The 16947-nt window shown below is 34.8% G+C and overlaps 1 protein-coding gene across 43 annotated transcripts in view; it reads right to left on the bottom strand.

Moving 5' to 3' along the window:
- Positions 1-16947, bottom strand: part of LOC136831307 (echinoderm microtubule-associated protein-like 2) — a 370899-nt gene that overhangs the window by 182783 nt on the left and 171169 nt on the right. For 8 of the 43 annotated variants that reach the window (XM_067091466.1, XM_067091467.1, XM_067091453.1 and 5 more), the window contains exon 1: positions 6810-6837. The exons of 33 other annotated variants lie outside the window; for them this stretch is intronic. The gene's annotated coding sequence lies outside the window, so the exon portion shown is untranslated. Of the gene's footprint in view, positions 1-6809; positions 6838-16947 lie in introns of those variants that run through there. 2 more of the 43 variants (XM_067091458.1, XM_067091478.1) reach the window with 1 other exon arrangement.

Genomic DNA, 16947 nt, shown 5'->3' with positions numbered 1-16947 from the left:
TGTTGCGCGCTCTCTCTCTCTCTCTCTCCTTTCACACATACCCCGCCCGCAGACAAACACATACATACACAACGGATTCACAGTTTTATTTTCCGTCTACACTATGTACAACAAAATAGCTTGGAAACTTTAGTATTTTACAGGTAATCTCTCTCTCTCTCTCTCTCTCTCTCTCTCTCTCTCTCTCTCTCTCTATATATATATATATATATATATATATATATATATATATATATATATATATATATATATATATATATAAATATATATATATATATATATATATATATATATATATATATATATATATATATATATTAATATATATATTCTGGAAAATATATATATATATATATATATATATATATATATCTGTAAGCAAGTCCTGTCTTTTCTCTGCAAAGTCTTTCTTTTTCTCTTACTCTTTCTCTCTCACACTCGACCTGCGTCCTATTGACACAAAGATAAAGCAACTTCGCTGAAGCAATTTCGTCCCTTATCCCACAGCTCCCGATGGGACGTATCGTACCAGAAGATGAACGTTCTGTTCCCTTGACAATTTTCTCGCTCAGAATGGGGGTGTGTAATTCGGAAGAATTGTATTTTTAAAATTAGTAAACGAAGAAGAGAGAGAGAGAGAGAGAGAGAGAGAGAGAGAGAGAGAGAGAGAGAGAGAGAGAGAGAGAGAGAGAGAGGGGGTTTACAAAAGCGTAACAGAAAAATTATAGGAAAACATTTTGATTTTTCGGTTCGCAAGGAATGTTTGTTCCAAAAACAGAAATAAAAGGAAATATATCAGACATGGAAATAAATACATCAATAAAATAATAAGGAAAGGAATGAAGGAGGGTAAGGAAAGTCAAAGGGGAATATCTGAAAGTGAGAATAAAGATATTCTCCAATAACAGATCGAAACCTACTTTGATTAAGAGAAACGACGTTGTTTAAGGCGATTTATCACACTGGAGTTCTGTGACCGGACAAGTTTTCCTAAATAATCCAGGATACATTTTACGATCAAAGAAAGTTCACGGTATTTATTTCTATCTCTCTCTTCATCCTTTAATGTTCTTTATAATTCATATGGAAAAGTTTTCAGGTTTAGATTTCGGATTCCCCTCCCCACCTTCCTCTTCTTACACAAACGCACAAAGAACACGTCAGTCTGTCAGTGTTTTTGACAGAGCACATTCACTCATCCACCATCCCTGCACCTTTCCTCAAGAACTCGTCCAATCACATATGCATAGGAAAATCATACTGAGGCAGACAGATACACAGGCATCCCTAGAAGCCACTAAAAAAAAAATTCACAAACACACACAAACATTTTTCAATATTACGGGCGATGAAATACCAAGGATGACAAAAAGGGGAGTTCCTTTACCTTCCCCGAGGGGAATCAAAGAGAGAGAGAGAGAGAGAGAGAGAGAGAGAGAGAGAGAGAGAGAGAAAATTATACCATTCGGGAAGGGAAATGTACGAGACTGAAGATGATAGAAGCCTCGACTGGAAAACATTCTTGGGAGAAAAGACGAGAGAGCTCGGGAGAAGGAAATACTTAAAGCATTAGAGAATGACAAACTCAGAGAAGAGAAATAGACCAAGAGATAAATATAAAAACACGGTGAGGTAAATACATATGAGAGAGAGAGAGAGAGAGAGAGAGAGAGAGAGAGAGAGAGAAGCCTTCACTTTTAAATGTTCGTGTTTGATTTCAGCACACACACCTTTCTTTCCTTGGCGCCCATCAATGAGGTCCCTTTACAAAATATTTATGAACTCCATTCACGTCAACTTGGTGCTTTTCGTGCGATTTATTATCCTTTTTTTCTATATATCCTGACACATCAAAATTAACAAAAAAAAAAAGTCAATTCCGAAAGAAAAAAAAATATTTTTCTATGAATAAAATTTTTTTCTTTCGGAATTCCGTGGAATTCTCTCTGTCTTTTCGATTTTTCCTACAATTATAATCTTTCAGCTTTCAAGACTGCGGAGGGTCGGTAGCCTCCATCAGGGTCAATCGCCATCCCCTGGTCCTAGGAATTTTCGTTTTGTTTCTTCGGTCTCGTATGCATTAAGGCATTGGGCTGTCCGTCCGTTAACCTCTGCATTTAAAACTAACATTAGGTTATATAACAATGGGCAACCCTCCTAAAATGAATTCACATTGGCATTGTTCATTATGAACAAAAGAACCTGTGAAAAAACTTATATATACATACATATATACATATATATATATATATATATATATATATATATATATATATATATATATATATATATATATATATATATATATATTATTTATTCTTTCATGGAGACCAATATCGTTATCCGTTTCTTCGTCTGCTTACGTATAATCATATATATAAGTAATATCTTAAATAATAATATCGTTATCTCCATCATAGCTTACTCATAACAAGTATATATATAAATATATTATATATATATATATATATATATATATATATATATATATATATATATATATATATATATATATATATATACACACATCTTAGGTTTGAGAAGCCATAATATTTAGAGCCGAGAGATGCCCTCTTAAACTTCCCTTCCCATTCACGACATGGAAAGAGGCAGGCCTTGAGAAGCATATTAATTTGTCGCAGCGGACTCATCAGCGACCACTTCCCAAACACCACGGGTACAGGGAATCGCCCCGCGAGACAAGTGCAGACGAAGTGACGACGCCCCAACGCGGTAATGATCTCTTAAACGGTCTTGAAACATGGTCTCTTTCTCAGACCACGATCTTGAAAAGCTGGTTGTCGAGGACGGTCTTCCTGGCAACTAACGACAAGCTGTAATATTCCCTTTAAAGCGGGTATGGCTTGTATGGCGGTTCATGTGTGAATAAACATCTCATTGTAGGTTTGTCTCTATTTATGTTTGTTATTCATTTGACTTTGTTTCAACTTTTTTCATATTTGGTTTTCCTCTTGAGGAAAACTCATCTGCACGCTAATTACCAATAATTCGGAATACTATTTGTTACAACCAATTTTTATGACGCAGACAATACACGAAGAGGCGACATAAAATACATGTGTACAAACACACTAACAATAATGGGAACAATTTCTACAAAATCATAAAATTATAATCAATATACAAAAAGAGACCCATACCATGAGACGAAGAACTTAAAAAAAAGTGCTTTTAATAACCAAGCAGATAAATATGATAAACGCTGACCGATAAGATAATAATCATCGAAGCACGAAAATAATATTGGCAGTAATGAAAATATCTTAATAATATTAGCTTTGGATCACTTGATTAAAAAAATCTAAATATACAAAAAAATGGGACCTCCACATAGGAAAAATGATAGTCAATACATAAAGAATAAAGAATAAAGGGGTGAGCATATGTTTAGCAGAAGTCACACTGCACCAAGCCAAAGAGAGAGAGAGAGAGAGAGAGAGAGAGAGAGAGAGAGAGAGAGAGAGAGAGAGAGAGAGACTTAAATTAGAGTTATTCAAACAAAATATATCAGGTGAACAGCCTACATGAAAATAAATAGAGACAAATTCTTAACTTATTTTTACAATATACTTAAGGTGATTATATTATCTTAAAGAGAGAGAGAGAGAGAGAGAGAGAGAGAGAGAGAGAGAGAGAGAGAGAGAGAGAGAGAGAGAGAGAGAGAATACCTAAAATAATTCTGTTTTGAATATACAAAGTTGTCGTCAGGCAGGAAACACAAGCTGCTGGCAGGGCTGAGCTGAGCAGAATTCTTTTATATGAATTCTTATGAGATCTACAGAGGTGCCTCGGTTGGGGTAGAGAAGCTTCACTACCACTACTACTGTACTATTATATCATAATTATTCTGATCCGTTATTCTTGTTATTTTTACTGCTGGCGCCGACCTTTTCCAATTTATAATATTATTTTATTATTATAACTGAAAAATCTGGTGACAGAATTCGAAATTGCCAACACACCACGGCCTTTATGTAGACAAACGTTCCAAAGTGTCAGACATACATTACTATCACGCCTTCTACAAAGATCACAGAATGAACTCTATGTATACTTCCACTTTTTTTCTTCAACATACTTCGAGATAAGCTACAGCGAACCTGGTTTAGAGTAATGTTATCCAAAAGAAAAAAGTTGTAAAGTTTTCCGAAGCCTTGGAAAATTTCTCGGGACATTTTTTTTCCAGTTTTTTCTCTCTCGCTCTTTTAAAAGGTGCAAAGAATAACGTTGAAAAGGCCAAGGAGATATCATAATTGCTCAGGTAATTGTAGATGTTAGCTGGTTATTACATTTATTACTGATATTATCATCATTACTATTACTATTATAACTGACAGAAATTCGATAAACAACTAGAGTTCGTGGGGTTGAGGAGCCCAATTGACCGGAGAGGTGGGCTTGGTAAGGTAAAGATAGCTGATATCAAGTAAGGATAGATCTGCTTAGGACAGAATATGCAAGGTAAAACCGATGCTTAGCGCAGCCACTCCCTGTCATGTCACACACACCCGAAACAATATTCACCGGTTCGTTCGCTGACAATGGAATAAAACAGGACCGACCTTGGCGTCTCTCCTCTCATTGTATCGGAACGAAAAGAAGGCCTTTGAAGCCCCCAACCCCCTCTCTCTCTCTCTCTCTCTCTCTCTCTCTCTCTCTCTCTCTCTCTCTCTTGCTTTTGAGAGCAAACTCGCCTAATTATCCCGCCGGGCGGCGCCAGATTTTATTGAATTTTGTTTGTGGATGTCAAAACGAGTTGTGATGTCGACGCGACAAGTGAAGGATATGCACCCAAAACAATGTGTTGGCTGAGTAGAAAATGGGTGTGTTGGCCTTCTGTAAGTACGAACACACACACATATATATATGTATATATATATATATATATATATATATATATATATATATATATATATATATATATATATTGGCAGGGAGATCTGGCAGCTCCATCGCCTACCTCTGGAAGAAACAGTCAACCAATGTGGGCTATGTGGCTGTGGTACAATACCAAATCCCCTTTGCTAGGTTCGTGGAACGCTTCCGGCCAACCGCCAACCCGTCCACCTGGCTGTGACTGGATAACAGCTTCTCCTGGAGTCAAGAATAATGTTGTGGGGGTCGTGCCTTCACCACTAAAGACTTGCTGAGAAACCGGAAGGCTGCTCCTTTCCAACAAGATATATTATATATATATATATATATATATATATATATATATATATATATATATATATATATAGGTATGTATGTATATATTATATATATAATATATGTATATATATACATATATATTTATATATAAAGTGCAAAGGCCTGCAGCTACCTTTATATAACGGACAGATGTCGTGTTTCTTGTTATGAATTCTGAATTACAGATGCATGCGTTCTCGCTCGCCAGCATGAGACATATATTGATAAACACGATTATAAAACAGACATATGATAGCCTTTTCAATCAACTTTCGTACGCGTATATCACACACACTCATATACATATATTATATATATACGTCCGTGTTTTTGGTGACCAGATTGCTCCTTTCTTTTAATAAATCTGAAAACTAACCTTTAACAAAGATTGCTTTTCAAATTAACCTTACATGATATAGGCTTTAGACAGTCTTAGAGCATCCATTTCATACAGAGTGATATCAAACAGAAGCATTATATATATTTCTCTAAATAATATCGGAAAAAATACGGCTACTGACGAGGCATGGCGCTGCATGAGAAACGTTTGTGGCTGACTAAAATAAAATGCAAAGGTTGGGATGTTTTGGTAAAACTTCCCCTGAAATCGATAAAACAGCAAAACAATTTACAATTTCTGGCAGAAAAAAATTAATCATTTAAATGTCAAAAAAGCAAAGCAGCTGAGGCTAAACAACCTCACCTAACTTGCAAACTTGTACAGTGCCTCCACGAGCACATCAATAAGAGAGTCCGGCCTAGCATTACTTCTTCTCCTGCTCGAGAACTTCCATGTTTAATTAATGAGCTCCAAAGCAGTGACAAGCACGGAGAATTTAGTTTACACATATGAAAATAATATTGGAACGCAAAAGACATTTTCGATCACAAAATAAGTACGTGTGGACACCCTTTTATACAAAACACGCTTGCATGTATATAAATACATACACACACAATACATTTGTGAGTGTATATGTTTGTAAAAAAAAAATCTTATTCTTGATTTTAACATAAAGACCAATACCGGCCAAGTAACAAGGACCTGATCAACCATAATAATGCAGATTATTACCTCCATAGAAAAATATATGGCGATATACATACCTGTTAAGAACTCTAGGTACTGAAAACTTGTATTTGCATCTCATTAGTAATACCATCTCATTCTGAAGAGTGACATGGCATCACGGAGGATTAAATAATTAAAACATTAAAAGTAATATATCAATGACCTTAAAGGATAAAGATTTAGAAATGTTTGATTAATAAAACTTTGTAAACCTTCCTGGCGACAGAACACAAGCGAAAAAAATTCTACTTGTGTAAATCAATCAAATCACAAACAGCACAGAAAAGAGTCGTAAGGACACAAATGCCAATATTACAACAGCTAAAAACAAAAAATCAAAAGTTCTTTATTCTGGAACACGTTTCTTCACATCGACGACCGCTATCGAACCCGGGTCGCCGATTTATTCCACAAACGGCTAAGTCGATCACGGAGGATATTCCAGTGCCAGTAGAAAAAAAATATGGCACTCAGTGACACTCTCCGACACACAGACACACACAGCCCGCGGCGTCACACGCACCCTTCCTCACTGGCACCCGTTCCAGGCACTACTGAAGGAAAGACGTCGGACTGACTCGCGAGTCGAACGGCCACATAGCGTGAGTGTGTGTGCACTCTCCTTGGCGCCGACGGAGCTGGAAGTGGTTGGGGATAGGGTGGGGGCGGGGTACTGGGGGCAGGGGAGGGAGATGGAAAACCAGCACAAGAGAAGCACATATAACACATTCACGCAACCATAGACACTTGACGGCGTAGACACGCGCAGATAAAGAGGCTGAGAAACACTTCAATGCACACGAGGGAAAAAACACGTACGCAGTGACATGAGAGACGGACATACACGTACACACACACACACGCAATACTGCACAGCTGGTTGCGTACAGACACGCACACAAAGGGGCTGGTAAAAAAAAAAAGCACTTACACACCAACATACATATCATAAAAGACACTGGAGCATGCACGCACACGCTTAGGAATTTCAAATACACACACATAGACACCTCTGCACTTCACCGCAGCCTACCCACCACATAAAAGATACATAAAAAAACACACGCACACACTCAGGAGACAAACGGATGGACCTTAATAGCAAAGTACAGACTGGAATAAAGGAAGGGTATAGAAAGGAAGAAGGCGCAGAGATGAAGAAACTATCAAAATGGAAAGGAAGGACCAGGACTTCTATTATGACTCGAGGCTGAAGGTGAGCTCAAGGGGAATGACTTTTTTGAGCTTTTGTTTTTATGGACAAATAAAAGATGTTTTAGAAAAAAACATAAAATTTATTTTTTTATGGTCCGCGTTTTTATTTTAGAGGAGCCATGAGCAGTAGCTTGGAAACTAAAATACAGATCATTGAAACACACACCAGCAAATATAATTATATATGTATATGTATATATATATATATGATTTATATATATATATATATATATATATATATATATATATATATATATATATATATATATATATATATATAATTGTTCTGTGCATTATAGATATAAACTTTATCAATACTGGATTGTTCTGTGCATTAGTAGAACTTACTAAAAATACTCTCATTCAAACTGGATGGTATCTAATGGAGTAAACTTTTTCTGAATAAATACTCCATTAGATACCATCCAGTTGAATATATATATATAAATATATATATATATATATATATATATATATATATATATATATATATATATTCACATATATCACATACATATATATATATATATATATATATATATATATATATATATATATATATATATATATATATATATATATATATATATATATATATTCACATATATGCATATGTGCATATGTGTATATATATATATAATGTGTTTATGTTTATATGTAATTGGCATACTCTACGTGCTTACCTTACATGTCTCTCTCTCAATATCCATCTACCTATCTATCTATCAATACATCAGTCTGACTTTCTCTTTATATATCTACCTATGTCCCTTCCTCTTTCTCGACTGGAAGCACCAGGGTAACGTGAGCGATGACGTGACACAATTCCTTCACCCTCACAGATATTGCGACCTAATATAGTCTCGGATACGTGTGAACCTTTGGCCCTATGGATTGACCTGATTTCTTTTGATGACAAGAATAACATCAACAGTGACATTGCTACTAATAACCGTCATCATCATCGGTATCCTCATCTATTCGCTATGAAAGACCCAAGCCAGCCTCAAGTCCGGATAGAAATGGAGTGAGAATTGTGTTAACATCCCTTGTCTGGGCAAAAAACGAAACTTGCAACACACCTTAGCAGTCTGGTTAAAGCGGCAGTGGGTCATAATGAGATTCTAAACTAACAGAGAAATTAATATTTATTAATATTATCATTCTTAGGTGTACTGCATATCTCATATGCCGACTTGAATGAAATCTTCCAAAAAATTACCAACTTTGACTAATGAGTCATAAGGATTCCACCCCAACCATTCTGAAAATTCAAAGCGCACAAGCTGAGCCCTGACATCTAAGCGGGAATAAAAACAATACTATTAATTTTTTTTTTTTTATAGATTTTACAATGACCATTTTATTACCTCGAATATCTAAACCTCTAAAATACCATAAATCTACATTAAGAGTTTAGTCTTCCAACAAACACTTCATATTTGCTGAACGGTTCAGTTAGTGATCTAAATCTGCAATTAATGGATTTCCCCGTGGGAATACGCTGGATAATATTCCCATGAGTTTTCCCTGAAATACTGGGTGAAAGTCGTTTTCTATGTGACACGCATGTTTTATATAAAGTACGCAATTACCTTGAGTGTTTTCCATACCATAAAATATCAACATTTATGAGGTGTTCCGAATACCTAATTTGCATCCATTTGCATAAATCACTCAGAAGAATTTACATAAAATATATGCCGAGCAAGAGAGACAGACATGAAAGAAAAATATAGACTTGACCTGGAATCCATCTGTCTTTTAGAGAGTACAGCATTTATTTCTTTAAAAATAGCCATTTATTTGTAAGTGGTTATTTTTATCCCTCCAACGACTAGTTTTGGACTCAAGTGCCTTTGGACTGTCTTTCTACTTCCGTTCCCCAACCCCCGGGGCTCCTAAAATCTACTTTCTAAAGAACCTGAACCTTCCTATCCTTATTTTATTTGTCTTTATAGAGGGCTGAACTAGATACAGATATATATATATATATAATATATATATATATATATATATATATATACGTACATATATATACATGTGTGTGTGCGTGTGTGTGTGAGGCAATTTAAAAGAAGATCAAGATGACAAGTCCAGACCCTTTGATAGTTGCGTGCGCATCCCGCAGCTGGGGTCACGGTAACTTCATTCCATATTTGCACACACACACACACAAATATATATATATAATTAAATATATATATATATATATATATATATATATATATATATATATATATGTGTGTGTGTGTGTGTGTGTGTGTGTGTGTGTGTGTGTGTGTATAAAAGCGGATTCAATGACGTACAATAACGGCAAGTCTATCAGTGGATTTTATTAGCAGTAGACTAACGCTGTTTTACACAGAAAAATATATGGATACATATTGCGTTTTACTACACATGAATATGTAAAATAATACAATAAGAACATGAATCGAATTACCACGAGAAGAAAATGATTGAGTCAGCGCCATCTGCTGCCTCTATTCGACATTGCTCAGGATCTTTGTTTCATTTATCTATTTGGTTTCCTACGGGAATAGGGCTAACAACCTCATCCTGAAACACATTACCCCTAAGAAACTTGCACCAGACCTTGCGGAGCTTGCTGTGAGCGTTAACGGGTCAAAATGAGATCTGAGAAGCCCACAGTCTGCAAAAGGTTACTCTTTATTCCCCACACCGCTGGACTGTGGAACAGTCTCCCTAGGGATGCTATGAAATTAAAACCTCATAAGTTCAAGAGAAGATGCAATGCATTACTACCAAACAACAATTCACCCGCTTTTTTTTTTTTTTTAGCCTTTTAGCTATCTATCCAATTAATTCATTAAATTATCTTTTTTTCTCTCATAACTGATCTCTGCTTTCTGTATTTCTTTCTAATGAACACCATGCTCTTTGGAAGCTTGAATTTCAGATCAATGGCCCCTGTAGACCTGATATGAATAAGGGTTTATCTTCAGAGTAATAATAATAATAATAATAATAATAATAATAATAATAATAATAATAATAATATCTTACGTCCTTCTAGATTTGTCAATGAGGTCTTCTGCTCCAGGAAGTAGAAACACGCAAAAAGGACCACATTCTACCGAAAGATTTACTGATTTATGGTGACCACTCAAGGCCTGTGTTTAATAAGGCCTGGTCCTCCGGGAAGGGAAAGATCATTAAAAAAGGACCAAATTTTACCTAATGATTTATCGCATCCTTGTACCTCCCTGGTCGCCAAGGTCCTCAGATTACGTCAGAAGTATCTCAGGTAGAAACAATGGCGTGAATTACGGTGTAATAATAACAGATAAAAATAGGCACATCCGAGTGAATTTCATTTATTACGAGATTTATAGTTACCGGGGCATTTACGTTAGGGTGAATAATGTTGTTTCCATCTGACCATAACAGAGGGAAATTGTTGTGAATTACGAATAAAAAGGCAAATAATGATAATAACATCAGTATTATTACTATTTCGGAAGTGACCTCTTATTATTATTATTATTATTATTATTATTATTATTATTATTATTATTATTATTATTATTATTATTGTTGTTGAAAATAATGGCTGTTTCTACAGCATTCAATTTATATACAGTCTTCTCTATTCTTCTTAATATCTTCTTTTCATCATCAACCCGTGACCGACCTAAATGCAGCTTAATAGCCGACCTGTCAAGTGTACACCCAACCCCCGACCCCAGCCTGCTATATATACCGTAACTTGCATGTCAATCCATTCACTCTTTGAATAATCGCCAGACCATGTTTGAAACGTCAGAGGTAATAAACTGAAATAACAAGGAAACTTTTTATGTTCTTTGAAAACTTGATACACGCTGATGAAAGGAAAATATTAAGAAGAATAGAGAAGACTCTATATAAATTTAATGACGTAGAAACACTCATTATTTTCAATGCTACTTCCCTTACATATGTCTCCTCCCTAATTACTATTATTATTATTATTATTATTATTATTATTATTATTATTATTATTATTATTATTATTATTATTATTATTATTATTATTATTATTCTTGAAATATAAATTCCACAATCATTTTGCCGTCTAAATATAATACACTTTAAACGGAGAGCATTGCAGTCTCTTCAGCTGTCATTATCACATTTTTTTTATAACGAGAGCCGAACAAATTCTCTGGAGATCTTTTTATATATCTTAATATAACAACACAATGAAATCATTTTAAGATTACTATTCATGCCACAGCTTGTAAAACAATATGAAGCTTAAGTTATTATTAAAATAATTACATTCTTATCACGGTTTCCCAAGAAGAAAATGGTAAAGTGCAAACAGCAAAACAGGCCTCCTGACACAAAAATATCTATGAGCACTATAGTCAGGAAATCACATAACAAACAAGCACAAACACACATACAAAGGTAATTTACTTCTTTTTTTAGTCAACAAGGATGACCTTCGTTCATAAATGAACTCTTCAGGATTCTCTCTCTCTCTCTCTCTCTCTCTCTCTCTCTCTCTCTCTCTCTCTCTCTCTCTCTCTCTCTCTCTCTCAATCACTGAATTAAGTGCGGCAACCTTCATGCACATAAAAAGAAACACTTTCGAGAATATTCAAATAGTGAACAACGGTGAAAAGTGACCGCTTTTCACAGAAAAACATTTAAACGCAAAGTTGTATAAAAGTATTGCATACACATGGCAGCTAATAAACCAACAATAAAAAATAAATAAAAGCAAAAACAACAAACTGACCACAACCCCGAAACTCACGCAACAATCTTGGCTAATTACGCACAAACTTACGAACACAAACCCTCGCATGTTCAAAACAGTCCAGCTTGCATGCACAGGCAGAAGATTGCGTCATCTGGAACCATAAATTGATTTAATGCACAAAACTCACGAGGGAACTGCCCAATTAGCAGCGGAGTAAGATGAAGGAGATGTGCTGTACCATGCATTGTGTGTATATGTGTTCGTTTATGCATGTATGTATGTATATATGTATATACATTATATACACACATAAAGATACATGTATATATATACAGTATATATATATATATATATATATATATATATATATATATATATATATATATATATATATACAGATAATATATACAGATAATAACCCTAATGACCTATTAACGATAAATTACAGGGTCATTATGGCCATTAACAATGCACAACCACACATACACAGTATATATATATGTATATATATATATATATATATATATATATATATATATATATATATGCATATATATATATATATATATATATATATATATATATATATATATATATAATAATCAAGACTGAAGTCTTGTCAATCGATATTTATTGTTTTGTGTAATGTGTAGGGCTCTTTTACATTTCAGAGGTCACTCTTAGATACAGTGAAAACATTCATATATATATATATATATATATATATATATATATATATATATATATATATATATATATATATATATATAATATATATAATAATAATGGTAGTTAGTCGACTACCGTTTTGCATGTACCCCACCAAGGAAGAAGGAGGTTTGAACATGTCTGTCACCCAGTATAACAGGATCCCTGTAGCAAGCCATCTCGTGCCTGAGTCTGGCACTTGAAAGGCATTTCTAAAAGTTTAGGTTGATAAAACAGATCGTTCTATAGCGGATGCAAATGGCAATTCATTCAAGATATGCATAAGGGTAATTGGAAAATGAATGGTACTACCGTACCATCAATAATAGTATCCAAGCAGTTTCCATAAAAAGAACGAAATATGAAGGGGGTGAGGTCGGAAGTAGACGGTTAATAAAGGCCATATTACGACAACTAACATTGCTACGGCTTTCATATCCCTGGAATTAATGAAGAACATACAAGTTGTCAACAATGATAATTCTTCGTTGGGTGAGTGGGTTCCGTTCTCAGCTAGCACTCTGCTGGCCGCGAGTTCGAATCTCCGAGCGGCCAATGAAGAATAAGAGGAATTTATTTCTGGTGATAGAAATTCATTTCTCGCTATAATGTGGTTCGGAATCCACAATAAGCTGTAGGTCCCGTTGCTAGGTAACCAATTGGTTCTTAGCCACGTAAAATAAATCTAATCCTTCGGGCCAGCTCTAGGAGAGCTGTTAATCAGCTCAGTGGTCTGGTTAAACTAAGGTATACTTAACTTTGTCAACAATGATACTGGGGACATCCAGCGAAAAAAATCACTACTCATTCATTCCCCCCCCCCCCAAAAAATGGAGGATGAGCCCACTGCACAAAACTTCCACCATATTACCCTCTTCGTGCGGAAGTCACACACCAGGGCTAATGCCTGATTCAGTCGTTAAAAGATAAATGTGGCAGTAACCAAGGTCAAAGGTCTGCTGTTTATCTTGAAAAAGCCATCCCTTACCAGGGGAAATGATGTACTGTAATAAATATAAATAATCTGTGCATGTGAATACGCTCACATGCACACATGGATGCGCTCGCTCGTGCGTATGCAATTTTATCAGTAGGAGAAAAAGTCAAACTGGCAAGGCTGGACGCAAAGTGCCTGGGAGAAATAGTGAGCATCCTCAGCGGTGAGACAGACGCTCTAACCTCGTTTTCCTGGAAGATCAAAATCGATGCCCTTGTGCCAACAAGTGCCAATAATCGATGCGAATAACAAACTGAGTAGCGACAGAGATTCCGCTAAATTTTTGGGACGCTTTAATGAATCACCGGATTGGTTCTAGATCATTCATTATCATTCCCATTATTATTATCACTAGAGTACCCATACCGCCAAAAATACCGTAATTATAAAAGAGGGTCGAGGGGCACATCCAGACGACAGGGACGTTAGGTATCGTCCAACAGATCGTACCATGGTATCTTCATTAAACGGACGGTTCACCACTCACAGACTGTCGAAGGTACACATAATGCGTTTCATTTTATACGGGTTGTCATTATTACTCAACATAAAACAATATCAGAACCTATATGAAAATATAATAACATTAACAAGGAAAAATAGCTAAAAACGTTAACAATAAAATAGATTACATTAAATCACAATTATTCCAGGAATCACATCCTTTAACACCTCACATATACGTGACCGATAAGCCCTTAATGAAAACCCACGCTAAAAGTGAGTATAAATAAATAAAAGCCCTCTCTTTCTATCTATTCTCCGGGGCTATCGGCATACAGTCAAAGGACTTAACTATCAAAACGAGCTTTTATTAAATTTCTGTAATACCATATTATATAAACACCACAAGTAACAAAACACTAATAGGCACGCGTGCATCCGATATTAGATTTCATGACTATTTCTTTCTCTCAACAAGTATAATATGCATAAAAAAGTGACATTACGTTTAATACCGTAACCCACAACCCACTTTGGACCGAACACCACCCTCCTCTCTCTCTCTCTCTCTCTCTCTCTCTCTCTCTCTCTCTCTCTCTCTCTCTCTCTCTCTCTCTGAGGAAACTATAAAAACAACAATCTCTCTCTCTCTCTCTCTCTCTCTCTCTCTCTCTCTCTCTCTCTCTCTCTCTCTCTCTCTCTCTCTCTCTCTCATGTTTTCAAAACGCCAAGACTAAAATGCTTCAACAACAAAATTACATATATTTCCCCAATTATCCTTGTTAGATAAGTAAAAATGCTAAAGAAAAAGAATTTCACATTAACTGCAGACCTTAACTGCAACACAATTAACCCTTTCCCCACTTTCCCTCTCTATTACGAAGTGCAAAAAGTAATGAAACGAAAGAATGCGATATTAAATTTAGACCCTAATTTAGACACCCGCCACCTCTCTCTCTCTCTCTTTCTGTGTGTGTGTGTGTGTGTGTGCTGCACCCTTCCGGTCACCTTCAAAGCCTTTTCGAACACTTCCGAACCTTTCACCAGGTTAATGAAACAAATGTTCCCATTTATCAACGACTTGTGGCTCTCATTTTATATACTTTCACTTTTGAACCCGATGAAGCAATTTTCTTCTAGTTCATCTTTAATGCTGAAAGGTTATCTGACTTTGAAATTTATGATGACAATTTTACTCATTTTCATAATAATACTGATAACTATGAAAATAATAACATCGAAATTACATTCACCATATATATATATATATATATATATATATATATATATATATATATATATATATATATATATATATATATATATATGTGTGTAAATCTTTGCATGATTTTCACCTTTTATTTGCTATTCATAAAGCTAAAGGTTTTTGCAACTTTGAAATTAATAATATCAACATTTCAGTGCGACTGTTGCTGCATTACAGTATTTCACAAAGGCATTATATTCATGAACCTTTTGTAGACATTTACAAAAGTATCATGTGTAATTCATTTACTATATATGAGATATACTATTATTAATATAATCCTATTAATAATAATTACAGTTTTATTTATACGATTTATATTTGCATAATTTGCTTCATATTTAGTGTATTTACATGACTTAATTACTAACACCGATAAATAATACTCATGGAAAAACAATAATTACCATAACACATCATTATAGTTAGTAAATTATCGGTAATGTACCAATATAACCGATTACATAATTTTAGAAAGTATCACATCTTAGTATCTATTTTGGAATATATGCCCTACACTTATAAATACCTATCATTCGATATATATTATTTTCAATTAGTTTCCATTACTATGCAAGAATTAGAAACTTACCTACCTGCAAAATATTCACATGCCATATTATCTAACTGACATTTAACATAAAACAGAATACCGTGTCCTTTTTAGTTACTATTAATCAAAACTAATCATTCGTCAATATCAACGATAACTGTTACAAGAACTGAAAATAATAATCACCTAATTTTAGCATTTTTCCATCATCCACCTACGATTAGTTTAATCGTAGGTATAATTGATATTAATGTTATCAGTGAATTACTATTACCAATAAATACAAGTGGCGACCACAGTTGCTGCAACGCCATCTTACTGCTGACATAAAAAAATCCACCCATATCAATAATAAAAAGCTCCTGACAAATTTACGTTAACATTTATGACTGTCAATAGCAATCAACACAATTAGAAAGGTCTTTTTATTCTATATTTTTTTTAGACCCTTCTCAACGGCGGAGTGAGCTGACACAATGGCCCAAAATCCAAAAGGGTACGGAGGGTCCAGTCAGGAGTGTCAAACAAAAGGTACGGCATGACCAGGTACGAAAGAGCCCTGGCCAAGAGGGACTTTCAAGAAAGTAGAGTAACGAGGAGATATTCAGACAGAATACGGATATACTACCAATTTATTGTTGCTACTACTACTACTACTACTACTACTACTACTAATAATAATAATAATAATAATAATAATAATAATAATAATAATAATAATGATCAGTTGTTGCACTGCCCCTTCTACAAGAATTACTGC

This window comes from Macrobrachium rosenbergii, chromosome 48 (genome assembly GCF_040412425.1).
Source record: "Macrobrachium rosenbergii isolate ZJJX-2024 chromosome 48, ASM4041242v1, whole genome shotgun sequence".
Taxonomy (NCBI): Eukaryota; Metazoa; Arthropoda; class Malacostraca; order Decapoda; family Palaemonidae; genus Macrobrachium; species Macrobrachium rosenbergii.
This window is presented reverse-complemented; position numbering and strand designations above follow the sequence as displayed.